Below are 13,283 nucleotides of genomic sequence, written 5' to 3'. Positions count from 1 at the left end.
TAGTGGATGGCAATGGTCAAGAATGACCTTATATTATATGTTTTATATATTTAGTAATAAAAGTTAAAAATGTAAAATGAATATTAAGTTATTATATCATAAAACATTAAAGAAATAAACCATGTTCTTCATCTTTTTATCACCGAAACTAGAAAGAAAATTAGGTTTGAAGCTTTGAAATATTCGGCCATTGAAGACTTTGATTAAGGTATGTTTCGGTTTCGATTTTTGATAATTTTTACGTTTTTGAGATCGTTGCTTCTTGTTCTTCAAAACCCATGCTTGAATTTTTATTTTGATGAATATTTTGAGTTATGCCATTGATGAATATTTGTGTTTTGTGATGTTTGATGATGAATAATGAAAGATATGTTTTAGACTAATATGTTTTGTATTGAATTTTTTTATGAAATTGAGTAATTAGGGTTAAATTGCAAAAATAATATTTTTAGGGACTAAAATGTGAAATAAATAAAATGTATGGACTTAGATGAACATGAGTGAGATTCTGCCAAGCTATAGTGTAGTTAAATTTTGCATATTTTGTGTTTTATGCAATAGGGACTAAATTGCAAAAAGTGTAAAATGTCAGGGTAAAAATGGTAATTTTCCCATTTATGTGTTTTTTTGACTAAATTGAATAAAATTATGCTTAAATAAGTTTAATTTTAATATGTTTAGATCAAGAACCAAAGAACGAATTTAGATTAGGGGAAATCGAAAGAAGTCGAATAGTTGATTATACCGTTTGACAACATCCAAGGTAAGTCTATAAGCATTTAAATGTTGTTAAATTTGAGAATATATATATGTTATGTGATAAATTGAATTGTTTGAATAAATATAAGCTTTGGCCGAATGTGATTTTTTAGATAGGGACTATGTTTCGAGTTCGATTTGATCGAGATTCAATGTCCGAAAGCCCCGTACGGACCCTAGGAATAGTTAGGATACATATGTCATGACATAGGATTTTTTATATGTGTTTTCGTGTAAGACCACGTCTGGGACGTTAGCATCAATTTGTGTTTACGTGTAAGACCCTGTCTGGGACAGTGGCATCGATATGTGATTACATGTAAGACCACGTCTGGGACGTTGGTATTTTACGAGCCTTCTGACTATCCACGTATCCTTTTTAATTTCAAACGATTCAACAAGCAATGTGAAGTAAAGACCGAATGTGAAATTGAATTATAGGTTCAAGTATGTGTTAGTAAATTATTTATATGAAAACATGGTAAGTTGGTTACTTGAAATGATAAAAAGTTATGTGAATATGAATTATGTGTTAATATATTTGAACATATAAGTGATTCGGCCTATTGATTTTTTTGTAATAATAAAAGTGAAAATAAATATATTTACATGATTGATTCGGTCATATGGTATATGTATGTAAGGTTAAAATGTGATCTAGTAGTAAATGATAACTTGTATTTGATATTATGCAAATTCGGCCTTTTTAACAAAATGTTAATATGTAATTGTTGTTATATATGTTTTTGCTTAAGACTTACTAAGCTTAAATAGCTTACTCTGTGTGTGTTCTTGTTTATCTCTGTTTTATAGATTTTTGAAGTCACGTTATGAGCTCGGGGATCATCAGCAAAGTCTATCACACTATCGACTTCTTTTCGTATTTTGTTAAAGTTTAAACTAAATCTTATGGCATGTATAGGTTTGCTTATGCTTTTGGTTAGTTTTGGATTATGTATATCTAAATAGCCATGCGAAAATAGCTTAATTTCCATGCTTGTGTTTGGTTTGGTTTTAAAATGGCTTGTCCATGATCATTTTGTTTAAGTTGGGTTTTATGTGTTTTTGAATGGGTGCTTGAGGTTTTTAGTTTTTATGCTTGAATTTGACTACATTTGATCATGATTTGAGCTTCCATTTGAATGATATATTCAAGTTACATGTATCTGATAAATTTGGTTTATGCTAGGTATTAAAGTCTTGATATATGAGTTGAATAAAAAGGTGATATTTAGTTATGTGTTTCGACAATAAGATTAATATTGGATGTTAGTTGAATTAAGATTATGTTATGTGTTAATTTGGTATTTAGAAATCTGTATCTACATGTGGTGTATTTAAAATATGTTTGATCTAAAATGTAAGTGATATATGATTCGGTTTTAGTGTTCATATTTATATTGATAAGTATGTGTTTTGGTGAATATCATGAAATCATAAATATGTTATGGTTTGAGTGTTACAATGACCGAATATGTATTATTTAGCTTTGTAGTGATAGTGAAATATGGATGTTCGGAAGTGGCTCATTTGGAATACACACATGCGCAAGCTTGTAATAGACAAATAAGTATGTTTTGGTCTTATATAATGATGTGTAGTTGTCTTTTAAATGAGCTTAAGGTTAGTAAATAATATACATGATAAATTTGGGTAAAGTTAGTTAATTGAGAGATGCGTGTTTAGATCTAACTTTTATAGAATTAAATGGGTTAGCCGAATTGAGTGCTTGGTAAATGGCAATGTATTAGTATATTTTGTTTGAATGATTTTTTTTTAAAAAAGAATAGATGTGATAGTGTATAATTCATGCTTAATATTTTTAATGTATTTTTTTTGTGGCTTTGTGACATGTTTGTTTAAGTATAATTATGAATATATGCAAGTGAAATGTATGTGTTTTTTTATGATTAATAGTGTATGTTAAATTTTAATCATCCATTAGTTTTATTTATGCGAATATGACTTATGTGCATTCGAAATATGACATAGTACGAGGGGCAGGATTTGAATTTGCAGGATTTGCAACAACCGCAGGAGGTAGCTGATTATTCTAATTATCACCCATCTCCTCAGTAATAATAATGTCCTCCTGCTTGTCTACTATACTCTGTCGACTCTGCCTTGTTTCTCTACGATTTCTACGAGCTATACTTTCAATTTCGCTGTCAAACAGTAATGGTCCCGACAGGTTTCTTCTAGTCATAAACTAAAAGGGGCTGCCAGAAGCAAATAAAAGAAAAATTAGAAAACAAAAATTAAAATAAAAACAAAAATAAAATGCAATAAACATAAATGGCTAAATTAATAAAAATCAAGTGTTCCTAATATTTTAGTCATCGGCAACAGCGCCAAAAATTTGATGGTCACTAAACTAACTATAAATACGACTAAGGCAAGCGCACCAATCGAACAATAGTATAGTTATGGTGAGTAGGGAATATTGTATCCACAAGGACTAAAAGTACTAGTAATTACCGTTTTTCTATTATTTAGCCGATAAATTGAAGAGATTGTTTTTAATCTAAATTTACTAATCTAATTTAACTACGAACGCAACAGAGAATAAAATAGGAAAATAATCGAAGATAATCAATGAGATAGACAATACCTAGGACAGAATCCACCTAGACTTCACCTATTATTATAAATCTGAATTAAACGATTTATTCACTTGTGTCCTGATCCGTAGAAATCCTTAAATTATATTAATATCTCTTTCGAGAGTAAGAATAACTGGCTCTAGGTTGATTAATTGAAATCTTTTTTCTAATTAAAACCCTTATTATTGCATTAACTCGATCTATGGATTCCCCTATTAGATTTGACTCTAATCCGGTAGATTTATGTAGTCCTATTCTAGAATTACATGCAACTCCACTCAATTATGCTAGATCTACTTTTAAACAGGGACTTTTGCTTCACTGAAATAAGCACATTAAACATGAATTACTATCTTGAAAATATTAAAACACAAAATAAGCATACATAATTGAGAACAAGAATCAAGTATTTATCGCGTAAAAATAGAAATTAAATAATAAGATTCATCATAGATTTCATCCTCCTTAGGTATCTAGGGAATTTAGTTCATAATCCTGAATAGTAACATCTCAAAGTTAGGATAACAACAAGACATAAAGAAACTCAATAAAACTTCGAAGTAAATTAAATGGAGATCTTCAATCTTGAAGGAGATCCGCTTCTGAGTTGATTCCGATGGCATTCTTCGAGTGATTTTCTTCAATCTTCTTTGCGTGCCCCCTTAGGTCTTGTTCTAATTGGTATTTATAGACTTTAGAATCCTCAAAAAGCCTAAAAATTGGGTTTTTCTGCGTATTTGGGAAGCAGGGTGCGATATTGACACAGGTTGGCACACGGGCGTGTGGCCAGCTCGTGTGGAAATGCCCAGGTTGTGTGGATCCTGAAAACAGCTCTATTTGCCCGATTTTGGCTCGTTTTTCGCTCCTTTCGCTCCCAAATGCTCTCTTAAGTATAGAAACATGAATTTAAAGGATTAAGAGCATCAAATTCACTAATTTACATAATAAATCATCCAAAAACGTATCAAGAGTGGGATTAAAAATATGTTACTTTTATAGCTTATCACCATCTCTATCATTATCCTTATCTTTTAAAGTATTTGGAGCTACTGAGGAGCTTGTTTATGAAAATTTTTAAGGGATAATTATTCAAGATGTTTCAAGTGATAAATCTAGTTTTTAGATGAGAGTTTAAATGCTTATCAAAATCGACTGGATGAATAATTTAAGGAGCCTATAAATAGACAACAGGTTGTGTCCTTGAGAGACAATTTTTAGTATTTGTTGTGCTTTGTTTTGATATTTCTTGTGGTACTCTTTTTAGTATTTATTGGAGAGTTTTATTGATTGTATTGTGAGCTATTTTGGGGATAGTGATTTGTAACAATTTGGATTCAATACTGGGACTGCAATTACCCATTGGTGTAAGGTTAGTCTGGGTTTTAGCCAATAGTTGATCTGAACAAACTGTGAAATAAAGTCATTCTCTAAGAGAGACTTCACAAAGTTGGATTGGTGAATCCGAACTGCATTAACAAATATTGTGTGTTAATTATCTCCTTACTTTGCTTATTGCTTTACTTTTATCCCAACTTTGCCTATATTGACAAAAGTTGAAGTTTTGTGTCCTTGGATGTCACTTTGTGAAATTTGTGTTTGGGCTAATTAGTACTTAAGTTTAGTTAATTAATAAGATTTGAATTAAGTTATTAAATTTAATGTTTATAATATTTAAAGTATTGAGTTAATTAATTAGTTGTAACTTTAATAATTTGCAGTTTTAGCTTCCACGAAACGTGAAATTAAATAATAAACAAAATATAAAATTTATTTTAAGAGACTAACTTAAATTAAATTAATATATGAAATATAAAATTGTTGGGGCCGAAGTCCGTAGTCCGCCTCTGCCCATTGCCCTCCCTAGCACATGGAGCAAAGCCCATCTCCGGCCTGAGTTTGTGGTAGCTTGATATATCAATATACGTGTAGATATTAATTTAAATTAAAGGGGCAAAATCATTCTGAGCAAGTGGACATATATTCCTGTAAGGTGGTGGTGGTGGTTGGTGGTCAGAGAGTGAAATAAACGGGACATTAAATTCATCCCTATAGTTGCATAGCCCCTCGAAATTAGTAACCATCTTCTGGATGTATATATGAGGTAGGTTGGTCCAGTGTTAAGGCAAGGATATTCAAGTCCTGCCTCTGACACTGCCACGTTCTCCGGCCCTACTATACTTTTAAACCTACCTCCACCCCATCTTTAATCTTAACTCTCTACCCTTTCAAATATTACTACCACCATTTATCCGCTTCTTTATTTCTATGTCCTGCTTCCATATGCTATTTTTAAAATGAATAAAGTAGTTGACGGATTTGACATTCAAACATATATGGTGAGAGAGTAAATGTTTCATGAAAGTGTTTTTTTTTTTTAAATAGATAAATTAGTTATTATTTGTTAGATCAAAAAATAAATTGAAAATTTTCATCTATTTTTATGGTTAAAAGTTAGTCTATGCATATCAGCATGAGGTATATATAGCACATGTATAATTATCTGATTATTCCGTCAATTATACTCATTTTTATCAATAGAAACAAAAGACGAACTTAGGGGCTGGCTAACCCCTTAAATCCCTTAAAATTTTTTGAACTTTTATTTTGACAATTTGTGTCTGGCCCCTCAAACGTTTTTTAGCTTGATTTTTTTTATATAATTTATAATTTCTTATATTAATTTGATAATATTTTTATTTATTTATTTTAATAAATTAATACAAAGTAGTATTTAGATATTAATTTGATAAAAATAAACTTAAATAATTGCAATATATAATATAAATTAAACATTTAACGTATCTTGTTTTTTTAAATGTTAATTTAGGTGATCAATATTAACTCCAAGTTAAAAATACATTGTTCAAAGTATAGATTGGGCCTACTTTTACATATTTACTTTATATAAATATCTCGGTCTCCCTTATAAATATTTCTAGATTCGCTTCTAAGTAAAAATAGATAAATTCTTTAATGAAAATGATAAACTTGAATAAATATTTATTTACGAAATTTGTTGGTAATGCTTTTAGTGGAGAAAGAGTATAAAGATGATCCCGTTGGTTGATTCTATACAGTTGCACCCAGTATCCCTAACTGGGATCAAATTGCTTAACAATGGCACTCAACTCAAAATTGAATTCAGCCCAACCCTGCACTTGGCTAACTATTAAATCTCAAAAGAAACCGGATATGTACATCAATTAATTAAATTCATAAAAAAAATGGAACCTCACCATCATTTATAATACACACCATATAAAATAATATAAAAGAAAATTACTGATTATTTATATATATGCATTTGCATTCATCACATTTGCTTCAGTTAGAGAGAGATTTGATGTTTTGAAACAGTAAAGAAAGCGACGAGTCCGTGGTGTGGACGAAGTGTGAAAGGAGTCAACGTCCACTGAAACTAAAAGCCTGTAAGCCATTTAACTCAAATTATAAAACCCTAGCCACCAACATCTGTCACAAAACACAGTTTTGGTTTGAATATCACTGCTCCTGTCTGCTGTCCATGAAATAACTTGGTTAATGGCAAATATAAATAATCAAAGCAATAAGTGGAAAGGGTAAGGACGAGGACCAAGATGAAGACTGGACAACGACACACTTTTACTAATTATCTACCCATGATTATTTATTTAACAAACATGCATGCATGATTGCTGCTTTGTAAATATCTAGATATTTACCAATAGTAATTATTTTTCTAAAACATATACATCTTGATATAATGCATATTCGGTTTGAGATGATTTTTGTCCCAGAAACTCTTATGTGTTGGGTTTGGTTTGAGATGATTTTTGTCCTTTTATAAAGACTTGATGATGTAACCTAGAAACAAGACATGGCAGTATGGTACAAACCCTCCAGATGCTGTTAAAAACAAAACAAGAGGCAGCCTTTTGAATAAAGCAAAAATCCATCATCTCTCACAACAATTTCTTAGAGAAACGAGGATAAATCTAGAACAGAAAAAATCATTATCTGCTTTGGATTTTGCAGATGAGATACCTCCAAAGATCACTCGCATAGTCACATCCTTGCTTATTCAAAAGAAAATAAAAGAAAGAGTCAGAGAGTTATACTCTATGCAGAACCCAAGATATGGCATAATAGAATCCAGAATAAGGAGATACATACATACATACATACCAACTTTGATCATTCTTGAAGCTACCACACCAGATATTTACATATAGCAGGAAGAACCCATGAAACTCAGGATAGATAGCGCCGCAGATGATATTTCTGCAAAAAAGAAAGAAAGAAAGAAATAGCTTAGGCGCTATCCCTCCTGAGCTTTACAGATTCTCCCATACTCGGTTTGTAACCTCCAAAGAAGAGCTGGGTAAAGCTACCACCACTTGTCAATACGTCTCTAGAGACCGTGATATAGATACCTCAAAGCTCTCACATGATAAGGAAGGAAAGAAGATGGGGTTGGCAGCACGTATTTATATAAGGGAGAGAGCCACTCTCATTCAACGCCTAATTGGAGAACTATTCCCTCACACTCCATACTTCTACGTATAATTGTTTATAGTATGAGTATGCATATTATTCATCTAATGAAAACTATAATTAAATTTGAAATTATTAATTAAAATTTTATGGGAAAGACATCAAAATAAACACGTGAAAATATAATTCAAATTTTATATAATAATACTTTAATTTCATATGAAATAATATAATATCACTTAATTTCATTTCGGATTAATCCAAACTCAAAACACAATTCAAATTATTAGATGCAACTTTTAAAATAAATACAGTTGAAAAATTCCTCATAAATAGACAAAAATATTAATCCATGGTTAGAATTAAAAATTCAACATTACGCAATGCAAAATAGACGTAAAGTTTTTAAAATATAATCATTGCCTTAACACAAGCTAAACTTTATCAAGTGATCTTTTTAGTGCATGTGACGTCGCCTCAAGGTGTTTTTCAGACAAAAGCCCTTCTTCAATAACTTGAAGAGCCTGCTTAATGTATAAATAATCATACTGTTCTGTAGGATTGTCCAAGATCATAACATTCGAGAGACAAGTTACACGCTTGAAATCCTTTCTCCAACGTGACAAAATATATTGATTCGGTATTTCAACATGAAGAACTGATAATGCATGCCTACACAAATAGCCTTTGAAATTGAACATATTACATATGCAATGCACTTCTGTTTTACAATTATAAAAAACTTCAAATTCGGCTACTTTCACCCAAAAGACATATTACATGTCACTCCATCAGCGTGCTTTCACCAAAAAAGTTTTGATGGATCCATTACTGCACACTTCTCTTGTATTAAAGCATGAAAACATTTCCTCCACTTCTACGAGAAATTTCTCGAATAGCAACTGTGTATAATTTAGACATTTGATTCCCATAGCAGCATCTCGTTTTTATCACGGGTTCTGCATGTCTAGAATCAAAATCTGCTCTTGCCTCTTGTTTATGCTTATCCTGTAGTGCAAACTCGTATTTACTAACAGAATCACTCAAAGTTATTTTTCTATGCAGATAACCATAAAAAAAAAAAAAAAAGCATTCATGCTCTCACTTCTCTGGGTAGTGGACATACCAGCAAAAAATATGCCTTTTAAGTATGCAGGCACCTACTTTTGTCGCAATTCATACATTGATTAGAGCCATTGGTTTCCACCAAGGCCATAAATTTGAAGCATCTCATATCCAAGAATTTTCATCGTTGCCTCTAGTGCCAATTTAATTGACTCATATTGATGATGTCCACTCAATTTTAATTGACTCATATTGATGATGTCCACTCAATTTTTGAGGAAGCTTATCCATTATGTGCCATAAGCAAAGCCTGTGATATGATGGAAAAACTTCAATAATTGCATTTTCAATCGCTTTGCATTGATCAGTCATGATGGCAGAAGGATATATAAGAACCTGATATACATCGAGCAATGTCTTGAACAACCAAACAAATGATTTTGTTGTTTCATTTGCAAGTAGCCCACAACCTAACAAACTAGATTGGCTGTGATGATTTACTCCAAGGCATGTTATATATATTTGTCAAATATGTTGTATCAAAAGTCACTACATCTCCAAAACAATGATAAGCAGCTCTTGACCTTGCATCTGCCCATGTGTCACATAATAAAAGTTTGAATCTTTCAATTGCATCTTGGAGAAGTCATTATATAAAGCTTGTGCATCCCCTCCCTCAAGTTTCAACCGCTTGTATTTTCCAATATAATTCAGGGCATCTTATTCATCAAATGGTAACCTCCGGCCTCTACGACAATTGAATGAAATGATTTGCTTGGTCTAATTCCAGCATCACAATGTAGCTGTAATTTCCTTTTTATCTCATCATCCAATTTTTTGTGCGATCTACAAAATCGAGCACTAGATGGAGTTGGCACATGATTGTGATCAATATGCATCATCAAGAGATTCAAACTCCATAACTACACAAGGTAGCGCATGTTCTCTTTTCTTTGGTGTCATGTCACCTCAAGAACATATGGTGTGTCACTTGGTTGGCTATTTTCAAGTAAAGTCTACATGTTTCCTTAGTTATAATCCAATTAACTATTGTTTTTAATAAATATTTCCCATACTTCAAAAAAGAAGTTAAATATTTCTCAAAATAATGAACACGGCGTAGAATTACAATTTCTTGAGAAATATGAGGAGGTCTAATTTATCAACATCGAACTTAACCTAATTTCTCACAATTACCGCCAGTCACGCGAGATGTGAGTTGTTAGAATAGAAATGTGTAGGACAAAGAAAGAAAGGAAGATAATAATAAGACCCACAAGAAAAAGATTCAAAAGAAGGCCAAACAAGAGCCATTCAAGCTCCATTGGAGGTTCTACTCATGAGAGAGAACATATTCATATTGCAAAAACAAAGAATGTAGGAAGTTAGGGGGAAAATGTGGTTCGCTTTGGAAATTTTGAAGTTTTAAGTTCGAGTTTCATATTATGTAATTATGTGGGTTCTTTTTAATCTAATTAGTCTATTCATTATTGAGTTATTTATTCAATTTTATGCTTGTAATGGCTGATTGTATTGGAACTATTGTAACTTCAAAAAAATATATATATATTTATATATATTTTATTAGACAACATAATTATCTATTAGATTATGTCACGTAAAATATATATTTATGTAAATTTTATTCATTGAATAAATCATAAGTGGTATGGTGAAATATTTGTATTTAAATTTCCACTAATATTGAGATTGATTCTTAGTCGCTCAATTTATTTTTTGCTACTTCATTTGAGCTAAAAGTTTTATCACATGCATATGAGAGTAGAAATTACGTATATAGAATACATGTGTGTTTAAAATAGCATACAAATAATAATAAAATGTAAGGTTTGAAAATAATAATAGTACATATGATCAAGAATATTAAATACATTCAATTGCTTTCTAGATCGTATTGTCAATTTTCTATAGTTAGTTAAAATGTTGTCATGTTAGGTAATATTATTTAACATGTTGTCAAAATGTTATCATGTTGGCGAAAGAAAAATTCAACATTAAAAATAGTCATAAGCTTTGGTTGAAATGGTAAGAAATATATTTTATAGATGTTGGTCGCATGGGTTCAAATATCAACATATGTAAATTTTATATTGGTTTTATAAAAAAATGTAAAAGATAACAATACCATTGTAAGTATATAACTTATTTCAAATATGTAAGAGTAATATAATAGTTTCTAAGTAAATTGGTATTCAAATTGACTTGTGACACCAACGCAGAGTTTAAATAATAATATAGATATTTTATATATAAAATAATAAAAGTATTGGAAGATAAAATGCTATTATAATATAATAGTTATCATTATTTAAAAGATAATTTTAAAGTCTTTTCTTGATTAATCAATTAACTCGAGACACTAACTTAACCAAAAGTTTAATAATAGTATAGATAAAATATATAACATTGTTAAATATCGTTTAAAAGTTTTAAATAATTCTACTAATTAAATTTTTATAGTAATTTTATAATTGAGTTAAATAAACTCTTTTAATTATAATATGTGAAAACTCTTTTAATTATAATACTTGTAGAAGTATAAAATTATCATTATTATTTTTGTACAACTGTGATTTAAACTCAGGCTATTATTAAAGAAGGTGAACACTCAATCAATAAATTAGATTCAATCTATCATTATTATGTAAAGTAGCGGACTTACCTTCTTCATCTACCAAAATTCATTTTGTAGATTAATAAATATTTATAATCAAGTATAGAAATATTATGTTAAAACTTAAATTTATATTTTTGGAGACTTGTACATTTATAATTTAATTTTATTTTATTTTTGGGTTTAAGTTCATGTTTAATTCTTAACATCGTTAAAATTAGGAGCGAGTAAAACTCGATTTGATTAAAAAATCGAAAAAATCAATTTTAAGTTAATTGAATCGATTTGTTCGATTTATTCGAGTTTGAGCGAGTTGAATTTTACAATTCAAATAACTCAAATAATTTGAATAACATATTGGTGTAAATACCCTTTTGTCCTTGTTAATTTTAAAACTAAGTAAATTGGTCTCTCTCAACAAAATTACAAAATTCTCTAAAGAATATATAAAGGAAGTTAAAATTTTAAAATTTTTCCAAAATAATAACTTTGGGACCTAAATAAGTTAATTAATGATTCAAGTTTATCATACTAAAGTATCTTATTTTTATTATTATTTTGCTTTGAAAAAGTTTTCAAATATATATGATTTTAAATTTATGTGCTCTAATATAGAATTAGTTATATTGTAATAAGATTTTAATTTAACATGTTTAATTTTTTTTAATTTAACTCAAACAATTTCACTTGATTCAACTTGACTCAAATTTCATTTCACTTGACTCGATTCGAAAAAATTTCAAACCGAGTTAGGATGATAACATAAGACTCGTCAACTCGATTTTTCACTCGATTCGGTCAAATGCTCACCCCTAGTTAAAATTATTTAGTTAAATTCGTTATTGTAACATTTTAAAAAAAATCACTTTGTACTCATATAACAAAAAAAAAATTTTATAATAGACAAAAAAAAGTTAACATTATAACGAAGGGAATAAACGACTAAAAAAATAAAGAGACTAAATTTTAAATGGATAAAGAATAAAAATTGAAACATAATTTAACCAAAAGTTTATTAAAATCAAGAGGTCATTTTACCATTAATATTGTTAACTTATTTTTTAATTAGACCGTTTATTTTGTTGATATGACATGTACATTTTCGTTCCAAAATAATGAAATTTAAGATTAATTAAAAATTTTAATTTTTAAAATATATAGTTCAAAACTTTCTTGATCGAACTTATTAAAATGTTTTAGTTGGACAGTTATTTATTTAATCATCAAAATACTATTTCTATTCAAATTTTATCTAAAATAGAAATTAGATTTTTTTCATTTTCAAATTTTTAAAAAAGTGAATTGATTTTCTTTTTGAACAATTTATTATAGATTTTATTATATTTATTTGTTCGATATAATATTTAGAAAGATAATGTGCTTTAACGCATTTGAACTTACGTACTCTTGTATTAGTAACAATATTAATATTAATCCTCAATTAAAAATGAATTTATTTATTTAATAAGTAAAAGTTAAAAGAAAATTTTAAAAATTAAGAGAAAAAAGAAAAGTTAATTGAAAATTGAATAAAAAGAGGAAGTAGGCAGTATGGGATGGGACCAATTATTGAAGAAGGCAGACACAAAATTAAAAGCTTTACAAGTATGTCAGGTCCGACACACAAAAAGACAAGGGAAATGGGGTAAGGATACGAAAATACGATATCTCATTTTAAGTCCTTAATGTTCAGAGAATATGTATTGGATACAAGAATAACCTTGAGCTTTTCCCATCCAACAATCATC

General features: G+C 29.4%; 1 long non-coding RNA gene across 1 annotated transcript; it reads right to left on the bottom strand.

Annotated features, from left to right (window-relative positions):
• Positions 1 to 6,555: 6,555 nt before the first annotated feature.
• LOC105792441 (uncharacterized) lies at positions 6,556 to 7,802 on the bottom strand. Its single transcript, XR_001133302.2, has 2 exons — positions 7,386 to 7,802; positions 6,556 to 6,876 (listed from the first exon to the last, which is right to left on the bottom strand). It is a non-coding gene; the product is annotated as an uncharacterized LOC105792441 (long non-coding RNA).
• Positions 7,803 to 13,283: the final 5,481 nt, after the last annotated feature.

The sequence above is a fragment of the Gossypium raimondii genome, chromosome 8 (genome assembly GCF_025698545.1).
Source record: "Gossypium raimondii isolate GPD5lz chromosome 8, ASM2569854v1, whole genome shotgun sequence".
NCBI classification, from domain to species: domain Eukaryota; kingdom Viridiplantae; phylum Streptophyta; class Magnoliopsida; order Malvales; family Malvaceae; genus Gossypium; species Gossypium raimondii.
This window is presented reverse-complemented; position numbering and strand designations above follow the sequence as displayed.